General features: G+C 44.3%; 1 protein-coding gene across 3 annotated transcripts in view; it reads right to left on the bottom strand.

The window, feature by feature from the left end:
- LOC122553403 (cation channel sperm-associated auxiliary subunit beta-like) overlaps positions 1 to 6887 on the bottom strand; it is an 87852-nt gene extending 80965 nt beyond the window's left edge. For all 3 annotated transcript variants that reach the window (XM_043697128.2, XM_043697129.2, XM_087989656.1), the window contains exon 1: positions 6820 to 6887. The gene's annotated coding sequence lies outside the window, so the exon portion shown is untranslated. The remainder of the gene's footprint in view (positions 1 to 6819) is intronic.
- Positions 6888 to 16882: the final 9995 nt, after the last annotated feature.

Raw genomic sequence — 16882 nt, 5'->3', positions numbered from 1 at the left:
TGCTAATCTAGGATTCTCTAGGATTAACTTGCAGGTTGAGTCCATAATTAAGAAAGCGAATGTAATATCGCCATTTATCTCAAGAAGATTGGATTATGAAAGCAGCGATATTTCTGAGACTTTATAAAGCTTTAGTTAGGCCCGATTTAGACTACTGCATCCAATTGCGGGCCCCACACCTCAGGAAGGACATACTGGCACTGAAGCGTGTCCAGCAGAGATTCACACAGATGATCCCTGGAATGGTAGGCCTAACATATGGTGAACAGCTGAGGATCCCGGGATTGTATTCATTACCACCAGCAGCTCCCCCATATTTGTGATAATGGCCAAATAAACCCTGGACTTGCTTACATGTTGGCTATGCCAGTCCATACATGGGCACAATGTTTTCAGTCATTGTGGACACCTATTCAAAGTGGCCGGACATGCATAAAGTTCATTCAATAAATATGGAGATGACAGTTGAAAGCTGCAAACAAATTTTGCAACACAGACTCCTGGAAGTGTTGGTCACAATCAATGGGCCATCATTTATCAGAAAGGAATTTGAGTATTTCCTAAAATTGAATGACATTCAGCATCATCCAATGGTCGGGTGGAAAGAACAGTCCAAATTTTAAAGGTAGGTTTAAGTAAAGAGCCTACAGCTTTACTCAAACTGTCCAGGTTCCTATTTGATTGTAGGGCCACCCCTTATGCAACAGCAACACCTCAGCAGCATTGCCAATCAGGAGAAGACACCACACCAAGTTAAACATAATTTTCCTGAACCTGGGGTCAAGGGTGAAACGGCATCAAGAATGCTAATGCTGGACACAAACCTCCTCTAAACGAAAGAGGCAGTTTACTTCAGGGGACAAAGTTTAGTGTTGAAACCAGAGGAATTGCCTTGCATGGGGAAGAGGCATGTCGACTCAAGATCAGGTCCTGTGATGTGCAAGGTTTGGGTAGGAGAGGCAATTCTGAACAAACATGTGGACCCCATGAAAGCTGAAACCTTGCAAATGGAGCAGAAGCAAAACATCCTGGCCTGTCAGCACATGCATGGGTTCTCCCCCTCCACCAAGCATTGAAGAAACCTCTGAGGATGTGACGGATATGGCAGATATCATAGCCTGGTCAGCATTATTGCCTGATGAATTTTAGCTGAGATCCTCCGGGCGCAAGAAGTGGGCTACAGTCTGGTATATTCTCCCAGTATCCCAAGCAGAATCAGATGATGTTGTGGTTCTGTTCGCCGAGCTGGGAATTTGTGTTGCAGACTTTTTGTCCCCTGTCTAGGTGACATCCTCAGTGCTTGGGAACCTCCTGTGAAGCGCTTCTGTGATGTTTGAAGAGTCAGATGAATCTGACCTGGTGCAAAGGGGCTCCAGACGAAGCTATAGGAAAAAGAATGGAATTACATCCCAGGAGTTAGTTGGTGGGGGGATGTAGTGATTGGAATGAGGTCTGCCATGAAGACATCATAGAATAAGAGCTCCCTGATTGGATTGTTAACCAGGTTCAATCAGGGAGTCCTAGCTGACATATATAAACAGGACTTCTCACTGGCCGCTCGGGTGTTTCCTTTCTTCCTGGTGATGAAAATTCAATAAAGATTCGTACGCCTTGTGTGTCTCACTCCTGCACACACACAACATGGGTGCTGGGGAAAAAATAAGCACTACCGCAGTTAGGTGGTAATATGGGGGTAAAGGAAAAAAAAGAAAAAAAGAGAATAAACTGGAGTGTCAGAGGTTCTGCTTACTCTGAAATAAAAAAAATAAACAGGACTTCACTGCTTGTCACTGGCCACTCGGGTGTTTCCTTCTTCCTGGTGGTGGAAATTTGAATAAAGATTCGTGCACCTTGTGTCTTTCACTGTGTCTCACACCTGCACACAGACAACATGGGTGCTGGGGAAAAAATATAAGCACTACCACAGTTAGGCGGTAGTGTGGGGGTTAAAAAATAAAAAACAGGACTCGGGCTGTCCTAGAGGTGGTCGAAAGGTATGTCAGGGCAGACCGAGAACTGGAAGGGGCATGGGGTGGACCGAGAGCTGGAAGGCGTGTAGGGGCGGGCTGCCTTAGAGTGGCCGGAAGGTGGGAGGGACGGGTGCTTGCTGGGTCTATATTGTATGCACCATTTATGTAACTGGATTGTCTCGTGTACAAATGTCACTGTCACTGTCTTTTATATGAATCTGGGATTTGTGGTTTGTCCTCAATTACCTGCTACTCTCCCTTGTAAAATTGCTGTTGTATACAGCTGTAAATGTTAACTGTTTTTTGTAAATTGTTTTGTAATTTGTTTAATAAAATATTATAAACAGATATATAAAAAAAAGGACTTCACTGCTTGTCACTGGCCACTCAGGTGTTTCCTTCTTCCTGGTGGTGGAAATTTGAATAAAGATTTGTGCACCTTATGTCTTTCACTGTGTCTCACACCTGCACACACACAACATGGGTGCTGGTGGAAAAATATAAGCACTACCGCGGTTAGGCGGTAATGTGGGGGTTTAAAAAAAAACAGGACTCAGGCTGTCCTAGAGGTGGTCGAAAGGTGTGTCAGGGCAGACTGAGAACTGGAAGGGGCATGGGGTGGACCGAGAGCTGGAAGGTGTGTAGGGGCAGGTTGCCTTAGTGGTCGGAAGGTGGGAGGGACGGGGGCCTGCTGGGTCTGTATTGTCTGCACTTTTGTATGTAACAGTATTGTCTAATGTACAAATGTCATTGCTGCAGTCTTTTACATGTAGAACTGGGGATTGGAGGTTTGTCCTCATCTCCCTGTAAACTGGTTGAACAGTAGGGTTTGGGGCCTAGCTTTGCTGCTCCTCTCCCTTGTAAAATTGCTGTTGTATACAACTGTAAATGTTAACTGTTTTTTGTAAACTGTTTTGTAATTTGTTTAATAAAATAAAAAAAAACAGGACTCGGGCTGTCCTAGAGGGGTCGAAAGGTGTGTCAGCGCGGACCGAGAACTGGAAGGGCATGGGGTGGACCGAGAGCCAGAGCTTAGGGACAGGCTGCCTTAGAGTGGTCAGAAAGTGGGAGGGACGGGGGCTTGCTGGATCTTTATTGTATGCACTTTTTTATGTAACTGGATTGCCTTTTATGTACAAATGTCATTGTTGCTGTCTCGTCATACGTGAAACTGGGATTTGAGGTTTGTCCTTATCTCTCTGTAAACTGGTTGAACGGTAGGGTTTGGGGCCTGGCTTTACTCCTCCTCTCCCTTGTAAAATTGCTGTTGTATACAGCTGTAAATGTTAACTGTTTTTTGTAAACTGTTTTGTAATTGTTTAATTAAAAAAAAGGAGATTCAAAAAAAATAAACAAACAGGACTCGGGCTGTCCTAGAGGTGGTCGAAAGGTGTGTCAGGGCGGACCAAGAACTGGAAGGGGCATGGGGTGGACCGAGAGCCGGAAGGTGTGTAGGGGTGGGCTGCCTTAGAGTGGTCGGAAGGTGGGAGGGACGGGGGCTTGCTGGGTCTGTATTGAATGCACTGTTTTTATATAACTGGATTGGCTTTTTATGTACAAATGTCATTGTTGATTACTTTTCATATTTGAAACTGAGATTTGAGGTTTGTCCTCATTTCCTGTAAACTGGTTGAACGGTAGGGTTTAGGCCCAGCTTTGCTGCTCCTCTCCCTTGTAAAATTGCTATTGCATACAGCTGTAACTGTTAACTGTTTTTTGTAAACAGTGTTTTGTAATTGCTTAATAAAATTTTAAAAAACAAACAGGACTCGGGCTGTCCTACAGGTGGTCGAACAGTGTGTCAGGGCGGACCAAGAACTGGAAAGTGCGTAGGGGCGGGAAGGTGGGAGGGACGGGGGCTTGCTGGGTCTGTATTGTATGCATTTTTTATGTAACTGGATTGTCTTTTATGTACAAATGTCATGGTTGCTGTCTTGCATTGTTTGAAACTGGATTTGAGGTTTGTCCTCATTTCCCTGTAAACTGGTTGAATGGTAGGGTTTGGAGCCTGGCTTTGCTGCTCCTTTTCCTTGTAAAATTGCTGTTTCTTTGTATATAGCTGTAAATGTTAACTGTTTTTTGTAAACTGTTTTACAATTGTTTAATAAAATAAAAAAAAAGGACTGTCACACCTGCACACACACACAACACGGGTGCTGGGGAAAAAATAAGCAGTTAGGTGGTAGGGTGGGGGTAAAGGAAAAAAAGAAAAAAAGAATAGAAGTGTCAGAGAAAAAATGTAAAAAAAAGAAACAGGACTGTTTGGGCAGCATGGTGGCTCAGTGGTTAGCACTGCTGCCTCACAGCACCAGGAACCCTGGTTTATTTCCCACCTCAGGGGACTGCTGTGTGGAGTGTGCACATTCTCCCTGAGTCTGCGTGGGTTTCCTCCAGGTGCTCCAGTTTCTTCTCACATTCCAAAGATGTGCTGGTCAGGTAAATTGGCTATGCTAAATTGCCCATAGTGTTAGGTGCATTAGTCAGTGGTAAATACAGGGCAGGAGAATGGGTCTGGGTGGGTTACTCTTCGGAGGGTCAGTGTGGACTTGTTGGGCCAAAGGGCCTGTTTCCAGGCTGTAGGCAATCTAATCTAATCACTAACGTGAGCTATGAGTAACATTGGTTGGAGTGTGAGATGACACAAAAGCACAAAACAGGATTGTCAGGGGTTCTGTTTATTCTAGGAGCACGCTCTCAGCTAGCTGTATCAGCATAATGTACAAAACGTGTAAATAAAAGTTGACTTAGTGACTAGATACTGGTCTTCATGGAGTTATTTCAATAAGAACATAAGATTTGGAGGAGTAGGCAGGTCAGCCCCTTAATTCTCCACCATTTAACATGATGATGTGTGATCTCATCTCATCCTCAACTCCACTTTTCTGTGTGCTCCCCATGATTCAGGAAACAAAAGGAACCCCTCCAATGAATTCGGAGCACTGGTACCATTGAACTGCCTCCCCAGTAGTTTTTTTTCTGCCATCCATTTCTGCAATTTTTTTTGTCGGTATGTATAGAGGGCTTTTTAAAAGATTAGATCTTTAACTTTGTTGACAACTTATAATTGTTTACTTGAGGTTAACATCTATTTATTTGTAATGAATAAATAGGTCTCATTAAATACAGAAAACTAGTCCACGTTTTCTGTTAAACTGACAGATTAAATTTGAATTTTGTGTAGTTTGATAAAATTTTTAACTTGTCACTATCCTGAATATAACAGAGCTTGATTTTCTAGGGTGCTATTCCAGTGAGGTGTACTTAAAACAGGGCAACATGAAATAGTATTCAGCCTACATCACAGTGAACAGCTGCAAGTTGGTTGCACTTAGCCATCAAAATGCTAATTTCCAATGGTTATCAAATTTAACCCCCAGGGTGCACTGAACTTCTTTAGAAAATTCTTGTAATTCTGTATTTATTACACTCCTTTCAAGTAAAGTTAATCATATCACAATGTACTCTACCAAGTTTCTTCAATACATTGTATTCTATTTACTTTCAAACTCATGCTGGTAAAATGAAAACCTCAAAAAATACCAGTTAATTAGGTGGACTTTAAACAAGATGATGTTAATCACATTTGTTCCAACGTATTGGCAAGTCTTGACCCATGTTAATTAGCAGTTACTATCAATTCTGATGAATTGGCCAAAGCCGAAGACATTTTCTCTGCTTTCTCCACACAGATGCTGCCAGATTGTTGAATTTCTTGAGTAATTACTGTTTTTGCCCCAATTCCCTTATCATTCAATAGTACTATGTCGATCCCAACACTATAAAGTATCTTGCAACATACATTAAGAATTTATATAAACTAGTTGTTTTTAAATGAGTACATTATTTGATTTAGCCTTTCATTTTTGTTCATTTTAGCACCTCACAATGAACTTCAAACATTATAGCTTGTGATATCAATCAGCAGTGAGAACAGCTGTACAAGTCCTCAGTTTGCACTGCACCCACCAACAAACGCACAGGTTTTCCTACAGCAACATCTTGCTGTGACCCAGCAGCCAATGCTTTTTCTGCTTACACAAATGGTGCCACCATTCACTCTCCAAAACTCTGTGCCACTATTCCAATGCACTTTTCCACCACCTCCACATTTCACCTGTCAGAAGGTGGCCTATTCCCGTTCCAACCGAAGGCCTGCCTCCAGCTTTCCTTATAGTATGAATATGCGAAACAGGTATAAAGTTCTGTCAGGAATATCCATCTAAAAGGTAGATTTCGAAAGTTGAAGCCTGTAATTTCAGTCTCTGGGTTCCACATCACCAACAGTGAAATGTTGTGGCGTCAGAAAATTTTAAATGTCTGTACATATTTATGAAATGCATTTTTTTGCGCCAGTACTTCATTTACACAAGATCACAAGTGAGTAAACATGACTGTTTCTGCTCACTGAGAAATGAACATCATGCAAATAGTGACGATACTGTCACATTTTGGGGCAACAAGCAAGAGCTGATTTTAAATTTTCAATTAGCCGGCTTCATACATCACACGGCAATGGGGTGCTACGCGGGGGACACAATATTCGTGCTAAGGAACAGGACGGACCGTTGTGGTGAAATATCAGAGGAGCTGTTTAAAAAGAAAACTTATGGGCGAATCAAAAAAGATAGCAATAAAAAAAATGCAAGCAGACCTAACATTTAAAGCAGTAGGAGAACAGTTTGCAGCAGCTGGGCTGGTGTTCGAGTTGCAAAGGGCGTGACACTATCTTTTAGCCTTATTATTGGCCGGAGGTCGAAGAGAATTTAACAATCGGTTTTAATGGTCACTTCTCTCATATATATCCTTGATTTCCCCCACTGGAGAGATTCGAGCATTTTTTTTCTCCTACCTCTGTCTCTTGGGGACGAGCCTGGCCGTTGGTAAGCCCTGACAACCGTTTAAACTGTAGCGCGAGCGTGGCGCAACTGACGCCGTTTCCACCCTTCTCCGCTCTCGAGGACCTCAAACAAAAATGGCCGCCCTTCTACTGGTTAACTGTCGTCATCAGCATAGGAACCTCCATCACCTGGAAACAAGTTTCACGATTTAAGACACCTCAGACCGATGACATCCCCCAGTTATTTACTTAAAAATCACACAGCATCAGGTTATAGTCCAACTGGTTTAATTGGAAGCACACTAGCTTTCGGAGCGACGCTCCTTCATCAGGTGATTGTGGAGCTCCACAATCATCTGATGAAGGAGCGTCGCTCCGAAAGCTAGTGTGCTTCCAATTAAATCTGTTGGACTATAAACTGGTGTTGTGTGATTTTTAACTTTGTACACCCTAGTCCAACACCGGCATCTCCGAATCATGACAGTTATTTACGCGGAAGCTGAAGTTGGGGGAGGGATGAGGTGAGTAGATGGATGAAGATGGAGCCGCCAGAGATGGAGATAATAAAGGTGTAGGTACTGAGTACAGCTAACTCGTTGCCTCTCCTAGCTCTTCATCATGACGTATCCAGCTTCTGTTATGACATGCTCTCCATGATCCTTTTCATCTCTCTCTCTGGATTTAGTTTCCACTTATCCCCTCCCCTCCATCAACTTTGGTTTCAGCGTAAATGCCTCATTTTCTTATGTTGAAGAGTCACCAGACTTGAAACGTTAACTCTGCGTGCTTCTTAAAGATGTTGCCAAATTAGCTGTATTTCTCTAACAATTTCTGTTTTTGTTTGAGATCTCCAGCATCTACAGTCTTGGTTTTATTTGACTGGTTTTGAAGCAAGGACATTAGGTCAAATGTATCGAACATTGGTTTGACAATGTCATAGAGATATATGGCATCAAAACAGACCCTTTGATCCAACTTATCCATACCAACCAGGTATTCTAACTTAATCTAGACCCATTTGCCAGCATTTGGCCCATATCCCTCTAAACCCTAGGTAAAAACAAGGGCTGCAGATGCTGGAAACCAGATTCTAGATTAGAGTGGCACTGGGAAAACACAGCAGTTCAGGCAGCATCTGAGGAGCAGGAAAATCGACGTTTTGGCCAAAAGCCCTTCCTATTCATCGAGATGTATTTTAAGTATTGTAATTGTACCAGTCTCCACCACTTCCTCTGGCACCTCATTCCATCTGTGTAAAATATTTGCCCCTTAGGTCAATTTTAAGTCTTTCCTCTCTTACCTTACATCTGTGCCCTCTAGTTTTGGACCACCCTACCCTGGAAAAAGACCTTGGCTGTTCACCCTATCCATGCCCCTCGTGATTTTATAAACTTCCAATAAGGTCACCCCTCAGCTTCTGATGCTCCAGGGAAAATATCCACAGCTTATTCAGCCTCTTCCTTAGCTTAAACCAACCCTGGCAACATCTCTGTAAATCTTTTCTGAACCTTTTCAAGTTTCACTACATCTTTCCTAAAGCTGGGAGTCGAGAACTGAAAGCAGTGTTCCCAAAGTGGCCGAACCAAATTCCTGTACAACTGCAACATGACATCCCAACTCCTATACTCTATGCACTAACCAATAAAGGCAAGCATACAAAACACCTTCTTCACTATCCTGTTTGCTTGTGACTCCACTTTCAATGAACTATGAACCTGTACTCCAACGTCTCTTTGTTCAGCAACACTCCCAGGACCTTACCCATTAAGTGTATATGTCCTGCCTGATTTGCCTTACCAAAATTTGCACCTCACTCTTATCTAAATTAAATTCCATCTGTCACTTCTTGGCCCATCGGATCAAGGGTCCTGATGTACTCTGAGATAATCTTCTTGGCTGTTCACTATACCATCAATTTTGATGTCATCTTACTACTCACCACACTTCCTGTGTTCATATCCAAATGATTTATATAAATGACAAAAAGCAGTGGACTCAACACAACCTCAATTTCTCAATTTCTCAAACCATCCAGCACTCTCTACACCTACCAGCCTTACCCTTCACCCTAACAGAATCATACTGTCTCTGTACTCTCATTATCTAATTTTTGAAGACTTCCCATTGTTAGGACATGGTCACAGGTCTCTAGTCTAAAAAACAACCCTCCGTCACCATCCTCTGTCTCCTGCTTTTGGGCCTGTTATGTATCCAAATGGCTAGTCCTCTCTGTATTCCATGTGATCTAACCTTGTTAACCAGTCTGCCCTGGAAAACCTTGTTAAATGCTTCATTGAAGTATGTATAGACCATGTCCACTGCTTTGCCTTCATCAATCCTCTCTGTCACTTCCTCAAAAACTCATTTAAGTTTGTGAGACCCTATTTCCAATGCAAAGGTTGACTATCCTTAATCAATCCTTGCCTTTCCAAGTATTTGTCCCTCAGCATCCCTTCTAACAACATGCCTACCACTGACGTCAGGCTCACTGGTCTATAGTTCCTTGGCTTTTCCTTTCACCTTTCTTAAATAATGGCATCACGTTAGCCAGCCTCCAGTGTTCTGGCACCTCAACTGTGGCAATTGATGATACAAATATATCAGCGAGGAGCACAGCGATCACTTCCCTAGCTTCCCACAAAGTCCTAAGGTACACCTGATGAGGTCCTGGGGATTTATCCACGTTTTTGCATTTTAAGATATCCAGCACCACCTCATCTGTAATATGGACACTTTTCAAGATATCGCTATTTACTCCCCTGATTTTTCTCATTTCCATAGCTTTCTCCACAGTAAACACTGATGCAAAATATGCATTTTTTTAAAAATCTCACCCATCTCCTGTGGTTCCAAACATAGGTGGCTAAACTGATCAATCAGAGGCCATGTTCTCTCCCTAGTGACTCTTTTGTTTTTTATATATTTGTAGAATCCTTTTGGATTCTCCTTAACTCCATTTGCTAAAGCAACTTCCTGTTCCCTTTTTGCCCTCCTGATTTCCCTCTTGAGTATACTCCTACTGCCCTTATAATCTCCTCGGGATTCACTTGATCCCTGCTATCTACGCCTACAATATGCTTCCTTCTTTTTCTTGACCAAAACCTCAATTTCTCAAACCATCCAGCACTCTCTACACCTACCAGCCTTACCCTTCACCCTAACAGAATCATATTGTCTCTGTACTCTCATTATCTAATTTTTGAAGACTTCCCATTGTTAGGACATGGGGTGAATACCCGTGCTAATTTAAACCAGCAACACAGAAAAGATTTACCCCATGAAAATTCAAGAGGGAAGAACTATCCCAAAAGTCACTATTTAAAGTAAAAATTAACAACATTTTTTTTAAGTCTAACAGAGAATATTAACTAACAATTATTTACAACTCATTTATCTATTTATTACCTTCACCTCTACAATACTGGTCCGATAAGACCCCCGATTAAGATTTACCGAAAAATTCAAATTTCAAAACCAGCCAGCTGTTGAATCTTCTCTGTGTATCTTCCTCTGTAGATTTGCTCTCCAGGTCAGCATCGATGCTTCTTTCTGTGCAAACTCTTTCTCTAGACAGGTACTTCTCAGAGAGTTCTTACTAGCAGCCCACATCTGTTGATCTTTTGGCAGTTCTCTTTCATCTTCAACTTTTAGAACCTGTGATGTCATTCAGTCCTTGCCATAGTCGCCGGGTGTCTGTCTGGGTCTCTAGTTTGGATCAGTATTGGTCCTTGGCTGTCTTAATGGCTCTGCAAAGGTCATACTTGGATTCCTTATATTTGAGTGGGTGTCCTGATCTGAAGGCCTCACACCTGGTTTTTAGCAAGTTCTGTAAGTCCTGAATAATCCAGGGTTTCCTGTTGGGGAACACCCGGATTGACTTCCTCAGTATGGAGTCCTCCACACATTTGCTGATAAAGTCTGTGACAGTGGTGGCGTACTCTTCCAAGGTACCTACGGACTGTTTGAACATGTCCCAATCAGCCGATTCCAGACAGCACCAATCCTCTGCCTCCTCTGACCAGCACTGGACCTGTATCCTTGAAGGGTTCTCCTGCTTGAGCTTTTGCCTGTAATCCGGGAGAAGAAACACGGCATTGTGGTCAGAATTCCCAAAATGGGGGCGGGGGATGGAGCGGTAGGCATCTTTCACAGTGGTGTAGCAGTGGTCTAAAATGTTTGGGCCCCTGGTGGGGCAGGTAATGTTCTGGTGGTACTTGGGCAACAACTTCCTTAGATTGGCTTGGTTGAAATCGCCAGTTACAACAAACAGGGCGTCTAGGTGTTCCATCTCCAGGGTGTTAGTGGTGGAGTACAGCACATCCAGAGCTTCCTCAATCTTTAGGAAGCCCTTTTCGGAAGAAGGGCTTATGCCCGAAACGTCAATTCTCCTGTTCCTTGGATGCTGCCTGACCTGCGCGCTTTTCCAGCAACACATTTTCAGCTCTGATCTCCAGCATCTGCAGCCCTCACTTTCTCTCTTCCTCAATCTTTGTTTGTGACAGTATGTACACAGCAGTTAGTGTAGCAGTGGTAAATTCCCGTGGTAGATAGAAGGGGCATTTGACAGTGAGGAATTTAAAGTTTTGGGGAGCAATAGCTGCCCAGGGTTGCAATGTCCCTGCAGCACAAGTTGTCGATTAAAAAGCAAATCCATACATCCTTTGTCTTACCTGACGACGCTGTACGGTCCATCTGATGGATAGAAAAACCTTCAGTCTAAAGTGCGCAGTCGGGAATGTATGAGTTGAGCCAGGTTTCTGTGAAGCAGAGTGGGCAGCAGTCCCACAGTTCACATTGGAAGCTGAGTTGTGATCTGAGTTCGTCCATCTTATTCTCCAGAGAGTGTACATTTGCTAGTAGTAAGCTAGGAAGAGGGGTCTTGAAACTGCGTAGTCTCAGTCTCACTAGCAGGCCGGCATGCTTACCCTGCTTCCCACAGGTTTCTTACATTTGAGTGATCCGGTGGTCTGTTGGAGTGGATTGTGACTGCTTCCAGTTAAGTGATCCTTCCTAGGACCCTGTGGAGCAGGTAGGTTGCAGTTTGGTGTATGTTTGCAGAGTCTGCTTAGGACCCAGTGTAGCAGGTAATTTACTGTATTTTTTTTACCAGAGAGAGTTGCTTAGGACCCAGTGGAGAAGGAAAGTTTCTGCTTGTGTTCCGATTACACTTACAGATAACTGAGATCTTACAAATTTGCTTCTTAATTTTGCACTGATTATTTGGGAGGTCTATAGCGCAATCCCAATAAGGTGATCATCTCTTCCTTAATTTTTAGTTCCACCCAAATAATGTCCCTGGACGTATGTCAGGAATACCTAAGTACAGCTTTAATGGTATCCCAATCAAAACACCACTCCCCCTCTTCTGCCTCCATTTTGTCCTCCCTATAGCAACGAAACCCTAAAACATTTAGCTGCCAGTCCTGTCCATGTCTGAGCCATGTCTCTGTAATAACTATAATATCCCATGTTCCCAACCATGCTGTTGAGTTCATCTAGGAGAAAGTGAGGACTGCAGATGCTGGAGATCAGAGCTGAAAATGTGTTGCTGGAAAAGCGCAGCAGGTCAGGCAGCATCCAAGGAGCAGGAGAATCGACGTTTCGGGCATGAGCCCTTTTTCATTCCTGAAGAAGGGGTCATGCCTCACGTCGATTCTCCTGCTCCTTGGATGCTGCCAGACCTGCTGCGCTTTTCCAGCTACACATTTTCAGCTCAGTGTTGAGTTCATCTACCTTACCTGTCATGTCTCTTGCACTGAAATAAATCTTTAATTTATCAGTAGTAACTCATTGTTTACTTTGCTTCTGCCTACGTTCACTGTTTGACTTATTCTTTTTCCCAACTGCATCAGCCTCACACTGATCTCATTCCTCACTATCTATCTGGGTCTCACACCCCAACTTCCCCATCCATTTACTCCATTCCTATTCTCATATCATTATCAATATCATTGGCACTTGATATTACTACCCTTGAGAACCTACTTTTTAACCTCCTGTCTAATTTCCTATATTCTCTCCTCAGAACCTTATCCCTTTCTCTTCTTATGTCATTGGTTCCAATGTGTACAACAACTCCTGCTGATCCCTCTCCTCTTTGAGAACATTCTGCACCTTCTTCAAGATATCTGTTGATGCTGGTACCAGGGAGGCAACTCACCATTCTGATGTCTTGTTGTCAGCTACAGAAACGTCTGTCTGTGCCTTTGACTAGAGAGTCTGTTATCACAATCGATCATTTGGAAATTGACATATCCCTTCATTACATTAGAGCCAGTCTCAGTACCAGAAACTTGTCTGTCAGTGCTACATTCCACTGAGAGTCCATCACCCTTATATTTTCCAAAACAACATACTTGTTTGAGATGCACTACCTGCCTACCTCTCCCAACTTTCCTAACCCATCTACCTGACTGAAACTGTGGTTTTTCTACCTTCCTGAAAATGCCATTTATCACACTCTCTGGCCCCTGTAACTTCCTAATTGCCTCTAACTGCCATTCCAAATTATCCATGGATCCAATAGAATTCACAACCAAACACACTTCTTGCATTATAATCATCAGTAACATTGAAATTCTCCCTAATCTCCCACATCTGACAGGAAGAGCACATCACCCTACTAAAGACCATCTTTGCACAATAACAATCTACAGGCCTAGAATATACCACAGTCTTACTGCTCTAAAAATACTGCTGTAGATAACTTAGTACCTATGTTTTTTGATTTTAAGAAACCTTAATTAGATTAGATTACTTACAGTGTGGAAACAGGCCCTTCAGCCCAACAAGTCCACACTGCCCCGCCGAAGCGCAACCCACCCATACCCCTACATCTACCCCTTACCTAACACTACGGGCAATTTAGCATGGCCATTCATCTGGCCTGCACATCTTTGGACTGTGGGAGGAAACTGGAGCACCCGGAGGAAACCCATGCAGACACGGGGAGAATGTGCAAACTCCACACAGTCAGTCGCCTGAGGCGGGAATTGAACCCGGGTCTCTGGCGCTGTGAGGCAACAGTGCTAACCACAGTGCCACTTGCCGCCCACAAATCAAGAGACAGATCTCAATAAACATTTAAACAAAACTATTTTAGATTTACGAAGAAAAACATAAGGTTGCCTTTAAAAGAAACACATAGCTGCTTCCTTGCTGTGAGCAGTTCCCTATACTGAAGTTTCTCTGAGATCAGCTGTGCATTTCACTGCTTATTTTTCTTAGATGAACTCGAATGTCCAGAGATACTTGAAGTTAAACAGCAGAAGCAGTCAGCTGTAAAAGTTCACTACCTGGTCAGTCAGCTGTGCAGATCACCTTCCACGTGGTACCTGCTCACTCAATTCCTCCCATTTTAAAACAGCCTTTGTTTTGATCTTTCCCAAGATTCCAAAACAATGAACAGCTTATAAAATAGTACTTACTGCTTCAAGAATTCGAAGAAATCCGTGCCAACACTGAAGAAAATCCTCAATAAAGGAGCAGCTCTTAAAGCCACAACGTTTTCCCGACCTCCATCTTGGATTACCAGTTCATCTTTAACTGGAGTATCCCATCCAGTTTTGGGTGCCACACTTTCAGAAGGATTAGAAATAGAATTAGGTTTTACTGTCACATGTATTCAAATATTGGGATACATGGGTACTGTGAAAAGTGTACAGTCGCCATTTCTAGCGTCATCTTAAGTACAAAAGTACCTAGTTACAAAATCTTCAGTGTAAATTAGAAAAGTAAATAAATAAAGTTAAAATTTCAACATTACAGTCCTTCTAAAGCAGCGAAAGAGTGGGGAGAAAAAAGCAGACAGAACAGATGGCTTCACAATGAGGCTTGGAATTCTTGAGTCCACGTTGGACTTCACCTCGAGGCTGAGAGTCCACATGGGGCTTCACCTCGAGGCCAGAAGTCCATGCTGCACTTCACCTCAAAGCAAGGAGTCCATGTTGAGCTTCACGTCGAGGCTGGGCATCCGTGCTAGGCTTCACGTCGAGGCTGGGTGTCTGCACTGGGCTTAACATTGAGGCTGAAAGTCCATGCTGGGCTTCACCCTGAGGCTGGGAGTCCATGCTGGGCTTCACGTCGAGGCTGGGAGTCTGTGCTGGGCTTCACCCTGAGGCTGGGAGTCCACACTGGGCTTCACCTTTAGGCTGGGAGTCCGCGCTGGGCTTCACGTCGAGGCTGGGAGTCCGCGCTTGGCTTCACCCTGAGGCTGAGAGTCCGCGCTGGGCTTCACGCCAAGGCTGGGCATCCACAGGGAACTTCACTTTGAGGATGAGAGCACCCTGGGCTTCACCTCAAGGCAAGGAGTCCGTGCTGGGCTTCACATCGAGGATGAGAGCAGCCTGAGCTTCACGTCAAGGCAAGGAGCCCGCGCTGGGCTTCATGTCAAGGCTGAGAGTCCTCAAATCCATTCTGGGCTTTACCTCAAGGCCGAGTGCAATTAAGTCCGCACTTGGCTTCACCTCGAGGCAGGGAATCCGCTCTGAGTTTCACCTCGAGGCAGAGAATCTGCGCCGGGCTTCACCTCAAGACTGAGATTCCAAGCTGAGATTCCCCTCGAAGCAGAGAATCCACTTTGAGTTTCACCTTAAGGTCGGGAATCCATACTGAGAGTCACCTCAAGGCCAGGAGTCCAGGCTGGGCTTCATCCCCAGGCAGGGAATCTGTGTTGAGTTTCGGCTTGAGGCCAGAAATCTGCCCTGAGATTCACTTCGAGGCCAGGACTCTGTGCCAAGACTCACCTCAAGCAGGGAATCCACGCTGCGATTCACCTCAAGGCCAGGAATCCGCAACGAGATTCACCTCGAGGCAGGGAATCCATGTCGAGTTTCACCTCGAGGCAGGAAATCCACGCTGCGATTTGCCTCAAGGCCGGAAATCCACGCCAAGATTCACCTCTAGGCCAGGAATCCGCGCTGGGTTTCACCTCGAGGCAGGGAATCCGCGCTGGGTTTCACCTCTAGGTGTCCTTGAGACCGTGCTGACCTTTTCCTTGAGGGTGGAAGTCTGAGCTGAGCTTCACCTCAAGTCCAGGAATCCATGCTCGGGTTAACCTCTAATCCATGTTGGGCTGCCCCTTGAAGCCAAGGGTCTGCACTGGGCTGCACCTTGAAGCCGGGTATCTGCGCTGTGCTGCACCTTGAGGCTGGGGTCTGCACTAGGCCTCACTTTGGTGCCAGAGTCTGCGCTGGGCTTCACCTCAAGTACACGCTGGCTCAACTTGTTTCCTTGTTTCTGATGTCATCTGAGGACAGGAAGTAAGTAGAAAGGAAATAAAAACATGAAATGAGAAAAAAAGAAGAAATGGATGGAGTGGAGGAGCTCCAGTTCAGGAACCCTACTCCACCACCATCTTGATTTGATATGAGAGTGCCAAAGACATTGAAGCAACTACTTCCAGGCTTGAGGATATAGGATATAGCAGGGTGATCAACAGTCCTGGATTTTCTTGGACCATCCCATAATGTAGCTTTTCATCTCACATGGTCAGATCTTCTTGCGATGGATTTTGTATTGGATTTGTGCAGTCACTGTTTTCACCCCCAGGCAAGGAATCTGTTTCTGGATCAGTGGTGCTGGAAGAGCACAGCAATTCAGGCAGCATCCGAGGACAGGCAAAATCGACGTTTCGGGCAAAAGCCCTTCATCAGGAATAAAGGCATAGAGCCTGAAGCGTGGAGAGATAAGCTAGAGGAGGAATCTGTGTTGAGTTTCGCCTTGAGGCCAGAAATCCACCCTGAGATTTACTTCAAGGCCAGGAATCTGTGCCAAGATTCACCTCAAGCAGGGAATCCATGCTGTGATTCACCTTGAGGCTGGGAATCCACGCCAAGATTCACCTCAAGGCCAGGAATCCACGACGATTCACCACAAGACCAGAACCATTACCTTGAGGGTGGGAGTCTGAACTGAGTGTTAGAGGTTTGCAGGAAAAGAGAGACAGGCTTCCTGGGGAAATCCTGGATCCCAATATCCAAATTGGGTCATTGGACAAGTTGAAATTTCCCCTCTCCAACCATTGTTTGCTGTTAAAGGCAATGACTTGTAGGAGCTGTGACTTTCGGGAGCTGTC

Source organism: Chiloscyllium plagiosum, unplaced genomic scaffold, assembly GCF_037043375.1.
Source record: "Chiloscyllium plagiosum isolate Xiang-an unplaced genomic scaffold, Cpla_swu_hap1 HiC_scaffold_8, whole genome shotgun sequence".
Classification (NCBI taxonomy): domain Eukaryota; kingdom Metazoa; phylum Chordata; class Chondrichthyes; order Orectolobiformes; family Hemiscylliidae; genus Chiloscyllium; species Chiloscyllium plagiosum.
This window is presented reverse-complemented; position numbering and strand designations above follow the sequence as displayed.